Source organism: Pagrus major, chromosome 20 (genome assembly GCF_040436345.1).
Source record: "Pagrus major chromosome 20, Pma_NU_1.0".
NCBI lineage: Eukaryota > Metazoa > Chordata > Actinopteri > Spariformes > Sparidae > Pagrus > Pagrus major.
Genome location: NC_133234.1, coordinates 24457393 through 24470594, shown reverse-complemented (window position 1 = coordinate 24470594; position 13202 = coordinate 24457393).

The following is a 13202-nucleotide window of genomic DNA, read 5'->3' as shown; positions in this document are numbered from 1 at the left end:
GAGTGGGAGAGCAAAGACGAGGAGGGGCGCATGCATCTATGGAGGGTCCCAACTCAGTGTGACATCCTTTCTAATGATCGGCGTAGCAGATGGCGATGCGTGCCCCCGTGCATCTCGGGCATGTGTCGCCGTCACCCGCTGCACCGGCAACTCTGTGGGTCGGCTTCTGTATTTATTTATCTGAGGGATCACACTCTGTTAGGCCCGCAGAGTGTGGGGACACCATCTTATCTTATTCTTCTAGTTAGCCTGAACTTTTAACACCTCCAGTGACCTCCATATAGACATGAATGACACTTACAAATCATAAAATCAGCTTTAGATAACGGCTAGATTTCAATGCATTAAGTCAACTACGGCTGAAACAATCAGCTGATAGATTAAGAGTCAGTCCTTTAACAAAGATCTACTAATCAACCTGTCATTGACTAGTCATCTATCAAACAAAAACTGAAAATACAATCCTTTACTGAACCTAACCAAGCAGTTTTTGTGCCTAAAGCTAACCAACCAGTTAAAAAAGTTGTAAAAATAATTAAAAAAGTAATTGTTGAAGAAAGTAATCATTATTTACAACCCTCGAATTAACATGTTGAAATATTGAGCCACAAAACATCAAATTTCATTTCCTCAAAATCTACAGAGAACATGTTCTTTGTTGTAATATCTTTGGATCTCTTACAAGAGTTGTTGATATTAAGTCAGGAGTAAAGATCAGTTGTTGAACATGTTTTAACTGAGTCCAACACTTGACATGTTTGTTCTCAGTGTTGACTCTCAGGATGAACACAACAACACACTCACACAAAGACGGGCAGCTAACACACAGAGAGAGAGAGAGAGAGAGAGAGAGAGAGAGAGAGAGAGAGAGAGAGAGAGAGAGACGTACTGATTTGTTCAGGACACTTGATTCATTTCTTTTTTCTTTCCCAGGAGAATCCCTGCAGCACAAGTAGCAGTGAAAAGAGAGATCGCTCCGGCTGGAGGGAGATGGTGTAAATTAGGGGGAGAATGGGAGGAATGTCTCTGAATGGGGAGGGTGAGAACGAAGAAGATCGAGTGGAAACCAGAAGCCAGACCCTGCATCTGTCCCCTCTCTGCTGGCGTCCCTCTGCCACCAAGGGAACAGCAGACGGGGGGTCTGGGTTGCATGGGGGTAAAGCCTGCCAAACCCCCCTGTACCACACACACATACATATAACACACACTCTGTCTCTCTCTCACACACACTGAGTGGCAGGTCCGTCTGGGTCAACAGTGCACCCTTTGACATTCCAGCAGTGAGAGAGATATGGGGGTGTCGGCTCACCTGGTTTTTGGCTGTGTGGCATAGCAGAGGACAGTAGGGGAGCAGCGCGGCTGTTCACAATATTGGTTTAGCTGTTCGAGGTATCAGTGATGTCTTAATTTACCCTCCTTTAGTTTGCAGAGCCTGCAAGTCAGGGCCGTGGCCAACGCAGAGGCATTCAAACTTAAAAAAACATTTTGGTTTTGTCGCTCTTTGGCCTGACGTTTCGGATGACTGGACATCTGTCTGAAAACGCTTCAGTTTGAACGTAATCTGGATGCTAGCAACCCGTTTAAGCTTGTTCAAGGAGGCGCATAATATAAATGTTCTACCTTTTGTCAATGTGGACATGCATAAGGACAATTCAGTCATTCAGTTCATATAACAGAAACTAGAAGAACCATTTGACTGCATGGTAAGCAGGAGACAGAAAACAGTGGTGACTCCTGCCTCTGAAGCACTTATAAGGTCCTAATTTGTGTCTATTCTTCAATCATTTATCTTCCTGTAGTCCATCAGGGTCCACTGATCAAAAGACTTTTTCATTACATTAATCCAAGTTGAGATAATTGTCCCGTGAAGTCCAAAGCTCAGCGTCTGCCGAGCTTTTTTTCAGCACAGTGAAGCAGTGGTTAGCAGTGTTGCCTCGACAGGTCAGACAACTGGGTTCGAATCCTGTGCAGACTTTACAGCACATGTTCTTCCTGTGCTCGCATGGGTTCCCTCTGTGTTCCCCCAACCATCAAAACATGTACACTAGGTTGATCCTCCAGTCGGTGCCCCTTGACCGAGTCACTGGAGTTAGTGCCCCAGAGTACGAGTTTCGTAATGATGTGATCAAAACATATCTTCCTCTGACTGGAGACATATTTTCTCTTCTCCCTGCCTGGTGTTGTTGGGTATGTCTGGTATTTTTTTCTGTGTTGTTGCCTTCAACATGAAAGTTCACCCCAGGACAGACCCTGGAGTGTTGCAAGAGCTCCCAGTTCAAAAGGCCAGTCGGCTCTGATCGGACAAAGTGCATTTTTTTGCAGTGAGAGGCGACTTTTTCTAAATGCAGCTGAACACAAAAACAATAGGTTTTGAATGATAGTAAATGGTTTTATAGTCAACAGAGACCTTTCTTCCTGAAGTGTTGTATCGGGAGGAGGACTGAGATTTCACACTAAACCCCTTTGCATCGCCTTTCCACCGTTAACTTTAAATATACCTCGAGGTATACAGGTCAGATAACTGGGTGGATGTCGTGGCACCGCACCGAGATCTTCTTCCTTTACAGCCCCAGGTTTCTGTATTAGACCCATCTCCCTTCCAGCTCCCCCTCCCCCCCAATTTATAGACACAAGCACTCCCAAGTTCCTCATCTTGCCACTGTGAGCTTATAGAGTGAAAGCTGAGCAGACACAGACCGGCACTGACATCTTCCAGAGGAGCCAGAGGATATGCCACACAGTGTGCCCCTTTTAGCTTCCAGCTACAAAAGGTGCAATCCAGCAGCGGCTGTATTTCCCTTCCCCACGTATCGATCTATTTATTTATTTACTCTAAGCTCGATTCCTCCTCTCGCCTTCCTCCGTTCTCTCCCTCCGTCTCATCCTCTCCTCGTCCGAGCACCCAGGGATCTCTCTCCCGGTTTAATAATTCATGAATGTTCGGGCTGCTGCCGTAATCCTGACTGACACTAAAAGTCTGTCTAGATTTAGCGTCATGAAATTTTCATCCGTAAATGTACAGTGGAGCTGCGTCTCTCGCCTCCCTCTCCTCTCCTTCTCTTTTTAAAGGGGCACTCTTCGCTTTTACTGAGAATCTTTCTCCCGGCGAGTTTGCAAGGCTAGCCTCATTCTCTCACTCACATGCACACTTGTCCGAGCATTAAACATATACAGGCGTGCACACACAGCGACAGGTAACACACACACACACACACACACACACACACACAGAGGCATAAATAGAGAATCCAGACGGCACACACACGGTCGACTTTGCTCCAGCTTGATGAGGCTATTTACAGTCTTACATCTGGACTCATTTGTTCATCTCTGTAGCAGCTGAGGGGAGAACAGAAGCCCATGAGTACAAAGTGACTTAGAGAGCCGCGAGTGGACGTTTCCCCGCGGGAAATCAACATCCTAACTGAGCGTCGGTGTCACATTTTAGCCAGCGAGCAACAATGTAACACAACCCTGTCATGCTCGACTCATCGCAGCTCTGTCCTTTGCTGTCAAACCTTGGAGGACATTTTTAACATCACGCCGTTGACTGAAATGTGTAATAACCCATGCTAAGGAATGGTTAAAGGTTAGGGAAACTCCATCGGTTCTGCTCATGGAGATCGACTTCGACCAATCGAACGAAGAAAAAGGGCTCAATCTACTTGAAGGTGCTCACACTAATATTGTTTATACATACACCATTCTCACATGTTGAAGAAGTAGCTCTGGATTACAAGTGATCATTTTATTGGTTGTAATTTTTAACTTTGTTTCAGATAACTTGGGTAACATTCCTGAGGTTTGTTTTAAAGCTGATTGCCGACACACTAGTAGCTGAGTAAAGGATCATAACCAACAGGTACAATAGCAAGAAGCTTAAAGAAGAAACTAGACTCACATTGTAATTTTGTTTTTTCCCTTAAAGAAGGTTGTATTTGTGTAAGTTAACTACATTTCCAACAGTGAAAGCAGCATCCTAAAATACGAGTGTGGAGGATGTTATGGACGAGGATACGAGGTTAGGTGCTGCGGGCCTGGCTCCGAGGCAAGAGGACTCAGCTTTGTTTGGTCCATGTAGCCCTGAGAAATGTTTTCATTCACCATCAACACTGACTGGACATCCATATAAAGTGTCCAGTCAGTGAAACTGTACTTAAAAACTTGAACAGTGTGCACAAAATCTTTCTCTACTGTTAAATAAGTTATAACACGAGTTATATAACTATGAAACTTTAACTGAATAACACTGTTGAGCAAATTATAGAAATCCTGAAACGATGTGAGAAACATGCTTTGATGTTACTTTTGGTGCTGATAGCGTTTGGCATGTTTCCAGTGCTCGTCGAGCTACGCGTGGAGAAAGACCAAAACAAAGACTTTCGAGAAACAACCTTCGAGCCCGTCCTTTCCTGGAGAGAGGGAACGAGTAAAATCACAGTGCCTCAAACCAGCTTTTTGTTCGAGAGATGAGTTTATAACTCCACAACACGGTTGTTAATTTATGTCAGCACGTAACATTCGTCGCCCGGAGCTGTTTTTATATTTCGCCCTTAGAAACAACTCTCCCCTTTTTTTTCCATTAAAAATGCACTCGATGGTTTTTACTGAGTAATCAGTTGATAAGAGGCCTGGAGCCTACCCCCTCCTGGTATCAGTTAATTCTCTCTAGAAGAAAGAAAGAAAGAACGGGAGCCCGGGGGTGGAGTTGATAAACTTTCAATGCTCATCGACAGCCATTCATGGCCGGTTAAGTGCCAACCATTGCCACGGTATTAATAGCCCTCTTATCGGGGGAGAGAGAGAAAGGCCCTTTAATTGGCTGCCGGAGTAATTTTGCTCCGTAACACTCGCCGGTATCAAAAAATGCAGGAAAAGATGGACAGATAACCCTCCGATGACAGTAATGTTTCTAATTACCACCCACCTCCTCCATTCTCCGCTTCCATTCTCCCTCTCCATCTCCAGCCTTTCCCGCCCCACTCACGCATGCTTCGAGAGGGCTAAGTCAACCTGAAGAGAGAGGTAACCACAGTGTGGAAAAGCACCACTCACACTAATGGACAGAATATGGTAGCGAGGAGGGGAAAAGGGTTTGCAGACTCTCAGCCCCCACAATTTCCCATTCCTCTGTTTTGCACTTTCTTTAATGTCCTCCTTTTTTTTTCTCCCTCTCTCTTGGCTTAACCACTTCTCGTACTATCTGCTTCGCTCTGGAAGGAAAAAATAAAAAATCAAGAGGCACCTCTATCACGTCTTCTCACCACTTGCACCCGTGTAAACTCACTGCACTCTCTAGCAGCTGTAAAATATGCATGGCAACATATCTTTGCTCATTGGTGATTTTTTTTTTGCCAGGGACACATTTTATGCCGGTTACAATAGCACCCTCTGACACCTATAAAAGCAAAAAATGGAGCCCATCCACACTTCTGCTATCTCTCCTTCACCTCTTTCGCCCTGCTGGAGGACAATCGAATGGAAGCTGTGATATCAGCAGTCTGGCCGTTTGCTTTTATTGGCGCTTATTAAAAAGGACATGGACTCCGGCAGCGCTGAGGTTAGTCGGCTCTCCCTTGCTGTCCTCTCAGAGGTTGCTGCTGGGACTATCACGGTCTTTTATCTATGTGATGCCAGTTTTTTATTCTTTATTTACATCATCCCATCTAGTATAAATGCTATGCTATTTCTGTGATCTTAAAACAGCACATTAAAATTTTAGCATGCTGCTAAAAATGTCACGAGCGCTGCTACATTTTGCGCCACGTGACTGGGTTTCCATAGGGACAAGTGATGTTCCTCTTCGCCGGTTCAGTAACATCAGTTACCAGTGAACTGTGCTGCACTGGGGAGGCTCTGACAGGTCAGGTGGAGAAGCTGCTGAAATCTTTCCCAACGAAAATGGAGGAATCTCATTATTAGGCTTTTGTGATTGTAAATCTATCAGGCAATGACTAACTTTATTATAACAAATACATTTTTTTAGTGTATTTAAGTAAGTAAGTAAGACCTCTGGTAAGGTAGGAGGACGGTGGAATTCGCAAAAGTCCGATTAATAATGTGTGCGGCCTAAAATCAAACTGACACAGTGTTGTTTTTGCTGCGATTGGGTCTTTTAAACAGTGCAGACTGATTTTTTTTCCAAGTCAAGAAAGTCAGTTTGTTGATAAATAAATAATAACATGAATAAAAAATTTAATATTTACAGCTGCAGTTATGTGAAGCTGCCTAATATCAGAGACCAGGTCTAGAAGGCTTCAGTTATGGGTTTTGGTGAGTGTTAAAAAAACCTTAACTACATGTTTAACATTGTAACCATGACAACAAAGGTGCACTTACCTTAACAAGGTACTCATTTTAATCCAAAACATGATATTTCCCTGAACCTAACCAACTTATTATGTGCTAGAACCCAAACAAACCTTAACCACAGCGATGTCAAACACAACTGATGTCATTCTGTGGATATGCATCAGTTAAGACAACACTTCAGTGTCGTTCTAGATGCCATGACGTGTTGCTTAAATGCTAAAAGGTTGGGTCATTGTATTTTTCAGCCAAGGTTAAGTAAAAGGTGCATTTGTTGTTGTTCATTGACAACAATGAAGGTCGGCGGCACCGAGGAATAAGCTGGATCGGGTTCTTACAACAGACGACACTTGTTTCGGTGTTTTCATGTGATTTGTTAACAACAAAATATGAAAGTAGGTCAGCTCAATACTTCAACCTCAGCAAAACACACATTTTCTAACCTCCCCACACATTAATTCTTTAGCATAACCCTTCCAGGTTACAGGCTAAGTGACATTTCTGAATGCTACAACACACCAGGATCTTTCCTCTGCCAAAGAAGCTACACTGTATTTTCTGTTACACACCCTCAGCTGTCACACTCGCATATGCACGATGACATGATTCTATTCTCTGTGATGCAGATACTATCAAAAGCATTATAATCAAATGCATAATCCCCATTTGATTTTTTTTTTTTGTCTTTGAACTAGTGTGAAGAAGCCATCGCCCCGAGGACAGAAAAATGAACGTTTGAACCAGGCTTCAAAACCGGAGTGGATAAATTTAGTCTGGTGAACTATCCACGACTCTCACCGCTTGATCAGAATGGTAACTAATGATACAGAAGAAGTGAAGAATGGCCTTTTTATCTGTGCGCTGAAACGCTGCCTCCGGTGTCTCGGCAATTATAATGGCGGAGGGGAGCATGGGAAGGACGGGAGGATGGCAAAAAAAAGGAGGAAATAAAATCTACCATGTAATGAAGTGATCGCATGTTTCAAATGACTTGTTGATGGCGACTTACATACGTGTCTGCTAGAGCAACAAGAAATGCATTAGTATTCGATATCATGGGTCGAATCAGCAGTCACACGGTGAACAGGACGTTGAATACAGGTGTGACTCGGTACAGGCGGCGTGCTGCTCAATGACTTGAGCTAATGTGTTCATTTCATTCCCGTGTTCATGGTGCGTTGATGGCATGCAGCCAAATACCCACATGTGTGTTCCTACGTGTGTGTGCGTTGTTTTGCAGGAAACAATGACAGACACACACACACTCGGGGTCTCTGGCCCCCATTTGTTGAAGATGACGCTCAGTGGGCAATCTCAGCAGACAGATGTCAGCGCCTTATTAAAGTAGATGCCCACCAGCCCCTGAGGCCGGGAAGAAGGCTATGAATAAATTTATTACACTAATGTACTGACCTTAAAACTGTAAGTGACGTTCAAACGCTGCAGTGATGCAGGCAATTGATGTAATAGTCATTAAGGAGAGAGGAAAATATATGCAGGGAAAACTGCCTCAGTCTATGATACATCCCCATCCTTCTTTCTTCTCGCCACATGTGTATCCGCACTGCCACCGAGTCTACTTTGTCCGGAGGAAAACCACCAAATGGGGCCCCGTTTCCATGCCAGGACTGGGAAGGCACGGTGGCAAAAGGAGTTTCCACCACCTCCATCACCAGCAAACCACCTCAAACAGCCCCTCAGCCGAGCGGGAACGCCGGGCGGTAGGCCGGGCCCGCTCTCATCAGGGCCTGATTAGGGCTGTGAGTGGGCCGTCGGTCGTGGACCAGCAGGAGGAAGTGGCAGGGCAATGGTTTCCAGACTAAAGAGTGGTAGCTATTGCACTGGAAGCGTTACCATTGAAGTCTGAATGTGACATCACCTAAACAAAGACAAAGTGTAGCTCTGTTCCCCCCCCCGAGGCAGAGGCAGCGGTTTACGGTGATGCCAGCGCAGCCACATGTGGAAACGCTGCTGTGCACACATGCACACGTGCCCACGCGTGCGCACTCACACGCGTCGACATGCCCACACTTTTTTTCCTCCCCCCCTCTTTTTACTTTGATGCAGATGCACGCAACATACAACCACAGTCAGCTTTGACAAAAGGAGAAAAATATCCTCCAAGCCACACAAAGTCTCAGCTTTAAAGATTCCCAGACATTCTTCTGTCTGACTTCCAAAACCTCCTCGCAAATGATTTTTTCATCTTCTTTGATATTATATAAACTGATAATTCCTGATGACAGAATGATAACCATTAGATATAAACAACGCTGAAGCTGAAACGATGTGCTGAAATACAGAATCTTTTTAGCTTTTCTCCGCTCTGATCACCAACAAATTGACACCCCTCTTCCCCGACTCTCTCTTTGCCTCCCACTCTCGCTCTCTCTCTCACACACACACACACACACACACACACACACACAGCATCCTTCTCTCCCACACATTATCATGCCAACAGCTGGGCAAAGGACCCCTGCTGACAAACTGTGAGATATTGCCTCATCTGTTAGCGAATGCTTTAACCATTATAAAGACCCATTTCTCTGGCGCAAACACCCAGGCTGTCTCATGCAGGGACTTAATGTTAATAATCACGCATTAGATGGGACGATGATACTCACTCATAGACTTGCGCCGGGCTACTCTGGCGATGAAGGGCTTTTTTTTCTCCTACTTTTCTTTCTCATCAGATAGGAAATTGAAGCCATCCGTCTGTGGAGATGGGGGGCTTCCAGCAGGGACAGACCAATTGTCCCTGATGATAACGCGGGTTGCCGGATCCTACCGCCATGTGCATTATTGATGGCCATCAGTCGGCGTGTGTCTGACCACATTTAAGTGTCTCAGCAGGGGGGTGGTGCAGTAATCAAAATACACATACACACTGCAGCGTCTCCGGCTCGCTCGCTACCCCCCCGCATGCAGTCCATCATCAAGTGTGCATCGGCACATTGAAGCTGGCACTCACAAGTGATGTTTTCATGCAAACAAACACACACAAGGATGCAGGGATGCGCTGCAGAGAGAGCTGCTTACTGATACTTTTACACGGTGCGTTGGTGAGCAGAATTTTGTTTTTGATGTGAAATACTGCAACTTTAAACAGTCTCAATTTAATATTCATGTCTATGTATGACCTACATGAGCAAACAAGACTAAGATTGGCTATTTCTGTAAAGTTCGAGGACGGAGAAGTCATAAAATTAAAATGTCTTTTATGGTGGGGTTGAGAAGCCTCACAGCCTGCAGACAGAAGCTGCTCTGTAGTCTGGTGGTGCGGCACATAAACAAAGTTTAGGTCGTTTCATCCTCGTCATATTAAAGTTGTGATACAGGTGCGTTGAAAAAAGAAAACTAGCATAAAAAATATGTTGCGTCTTTCTCTCACTGGCTTTCACAATAAATGCACATGCTAGCTAGCCAGACCAAGAGCTTCATGACTGGAGGTGGTGGTGCTATAACTGCTTTTGTCCACAGGGGCAGCCAGAATGAACAAAACATTAAAGTTCCTCGCAGCTGCTTTAAAATAATTTTCCTTTCCTTTTCTGTGTGTTATGCCAAGTAATGTTGATTTTAAATGTTGCACAAATTTTAAGCAAATTACTGAAATCAGCTACATTTATGCAAACATGCTCCCTTCAAATAGGGTCATATGAACGCCCCCACTTTTCGGTGGACGGTAGGTTAATAAATTGTAATTGAATTAATAGAGTTTCTCCTCATAATAAAATAATAATATACCAAAAATGTTGATATTCCCAACGGCCTCATCTCTTTTATGTCTTTGCATTTCCTGCATCGCCTGCTAGCCTTCTGAATTGTTAGCCTCGGTGGCTCCCGCGTCATTGCCAAGCTTCAACGCCGTTGAAGTCATGTTGTCAACATGACTTCCCATGCCATAACCACAAATTCCATTTGAAGGCAGCATCATGTTCAAGAGGACGTGACAAGATTACATAATCAATAGGAATCTGATGCATCGCTTTGTGTTTGTTTTTTCATTAATCTTCTTTTCTAATCTTCATTGTACCCTGCAGTGTTTTCATCAGCAGCATAAAAACTTTCCCCCTCAGCTAAGTGCTATATTTCATCTGTTTTTTAATCACATCTCAACATTTTCACTCTGATTTTTTATCCAACTACAGCATTTCTGTTGCTCATGGCGGCCTCAGTTGTGTCACAACTCATGTCCTCTGTCATCACAGAGCTCCAGCGTAGCACTGACTGTGCACAGACGGGCCCGAATGTTTCCTGTTCGACACCCAAGAAGGAAAAAGAAATGTGTCGACTCAGTGGTTTGGTTTCTGAGTGGCTCGGAGTTATGTAAGTAAAGCTGTTTGCTTTCATAGTAAACAAATTATGATTGTGACTCATCGCAGCCAAACTATTTCCTCTCCGAAGCAGAAAAACTGGTTTTTGGCTTGAGCTAACCAGCCAGTTTAACATAAAACACATTCTGAAATGTTTATTGTACTTAAACTCTTGGTGATTTAGGCTGTTTAGACCAACACAGTATCACGGCGGTTCAATTGAAGATATCTTCTCCTAGCTTTAACCAAAGTGCTTTTGGTGCCTAAACTTAGACTGGATGAGACCCCTCGATTTTGGTGTGACAGGCTTAGACTTCCACCACCCACATCGACCAGCTCGTGCCTTTCATGCTGAAAGTCTCAAAAACAAAACATTGTGTTCATGTACATGAATTCTGCAGATTATATTTCATTCCAGCGTCACAAACAGCTGACATACTGTGCTGTCACAGATTGCATTGTAAAAGATGCAGAGAGCTGCACAATCTGCTGCGTATCCAACATAAAGCATGTGTGCAGGACGTATAAAACTACACAGTACAACAACATTACTTACGGACTTGGGTAGCGCACAAACAAGGTAGCGGCTATAAAAACGCTTTTAAAAGGCAAATAAATCACATCAGAAAAGCAAAGCTTTCTTCTGCAGCAGCAGTTGAAATGAACTGCAACACTGAAGCTTAACATGAACCGGGAACAGTAAAAATCCCTCGAACACAAATAGAAAAACCAGACACCATAAAAATCACCGGCGGCGCTGATCACTCGCACCGAGGCAGCTCTCGCAGGTGTATCAACACCAGTCACAAACATCTGTCTGACATACAGTTATTTTATTCATTCTCTTTAATCAGCGCAGCCCACCTGCCCTCTGCTCTGCCTTTACATTTCCTCATTTGAAAAAAAAAAACTAAAAAACAAACAGCCTCCCTCTTGGCCACCACGAGACAGACAGGTGCGAGAGCCAGCTTGCCGTTTCCTGCGTCTGCTGGTAATGGAGACTCATCTATAGAGCCAGCAGGGGCTTCGTGTGACCAGAAGGGAGGGCTTACACTTGTGCAGCACACACTATTCCTGTCAGATACCCTGTCGTGAGACGGTGCAGACGTCAGGCAAACAAGAATCTGCATTCATAAATAAGACGATATGACAGATGAGAGAGCGCTGATGTAACAAGCGAACAGGTTGTCAGTCTGTTCTCCCGGGCCTCCAAACACACAAAAACAAATCAATCTCTTAATCTTCAGTAACTGCATCTATAATGTATGAGGAAATATATGCATTAACATGATCCTGGAGTTTCCTGTGAGCATGTATCGATATTCCCCCCCGTCTTTCTATATTAAAGGGAGCCAGCCAAAACCCGATCTTGGCTTTGATAAAGGCAGTGGAGGTGAGGTGTAATTGACTGATCTGAGGAAGGAGAACCTGATAGGGCAGCTGTATAGAGCCCCGGCGCAACACCACCTTTGTTTAACCGGTCATTATCCCCGTGTAAACCAGCACGAGCTTCTCCTCAGGTGTGTCGGCTAATCTCCCTTTTATACCTGTGGTGATAAGATAGACTCCCTCTTGATCCCTGTGTTTCCTCTCGCCGTAACATCTCCGGGGCTGAAGCCTGTCGCAGCATGTCTGACATCTGTCAGACAGAGGAAACGGTGCAAAGGGGAGGCCGGGGACAGGGTGAGGGGAGGGGAGGGGAGGGGAGGCATGATCCAATGAGGCCCCAGATGTAGGGGATATATTTGGCATGTAGCGGACTTTACAGTACATCCACCTCAAAACCAGTTTAGTCGCCTCTTTTACTTATGAAAATGTTAATTTGATGCAGCATTAGACGTCTTTATGATCTAAATTTGGATTTAAGTTCGGTACGCAGTTAAAAAAACAAAACCTCTTCCGCTGCACAATTCTTCTGAAACCTGACATATTTTCAATTGAGGTCACTTTTTGATCTCTTCTCTTGTTTTGTAGACTGTGGGGAATTCCACTGAGACAACCCTGCCTCTTCAGATGTGTGCAGGCTCCTCTTTATCTTCCTTTTCTCACCTTATTCGACTGACGTGAATATAATGCAAGTCTAAATTTATTGTATGCTATTCTTATTTTTTGCTGAGTGTGATTTATTCTTGTGCCAACAGCCCCTGACCCAATCTAACTTTTACAAACTTAAAGGATGATGTTGATTCAGTTTGTTTCTTTGTAAAGATGCACTGATCCACCATTTTTTCCAGTTCTGACTCAATTCCAGTAGGACTACGTAGATTTGGATGCAAGTTGCAATCTTGCTTTTCAGTGTTTCAGGACTAATAGATCTCCAAACCCAGGAGGTGTTAAGTAAGCCGACTGTTACAAGCTTACTCATTTGCAGACTGTGTCATGTCACTTTGCGTCTGGTTCAGGGTCCAACAAGCCCAGACTGCATGATATCCATTTGAGCAGTATGACACACTGACACACAGACCTGAGATCTGCAGCAAAACATGACTCTCCCAAACCCAACTGGAGTCCTGGATTGGGTCACTGATACTAAGAAGACGGGGACCCGTGAAGACCTCTAACCTCAGAGATGGATGT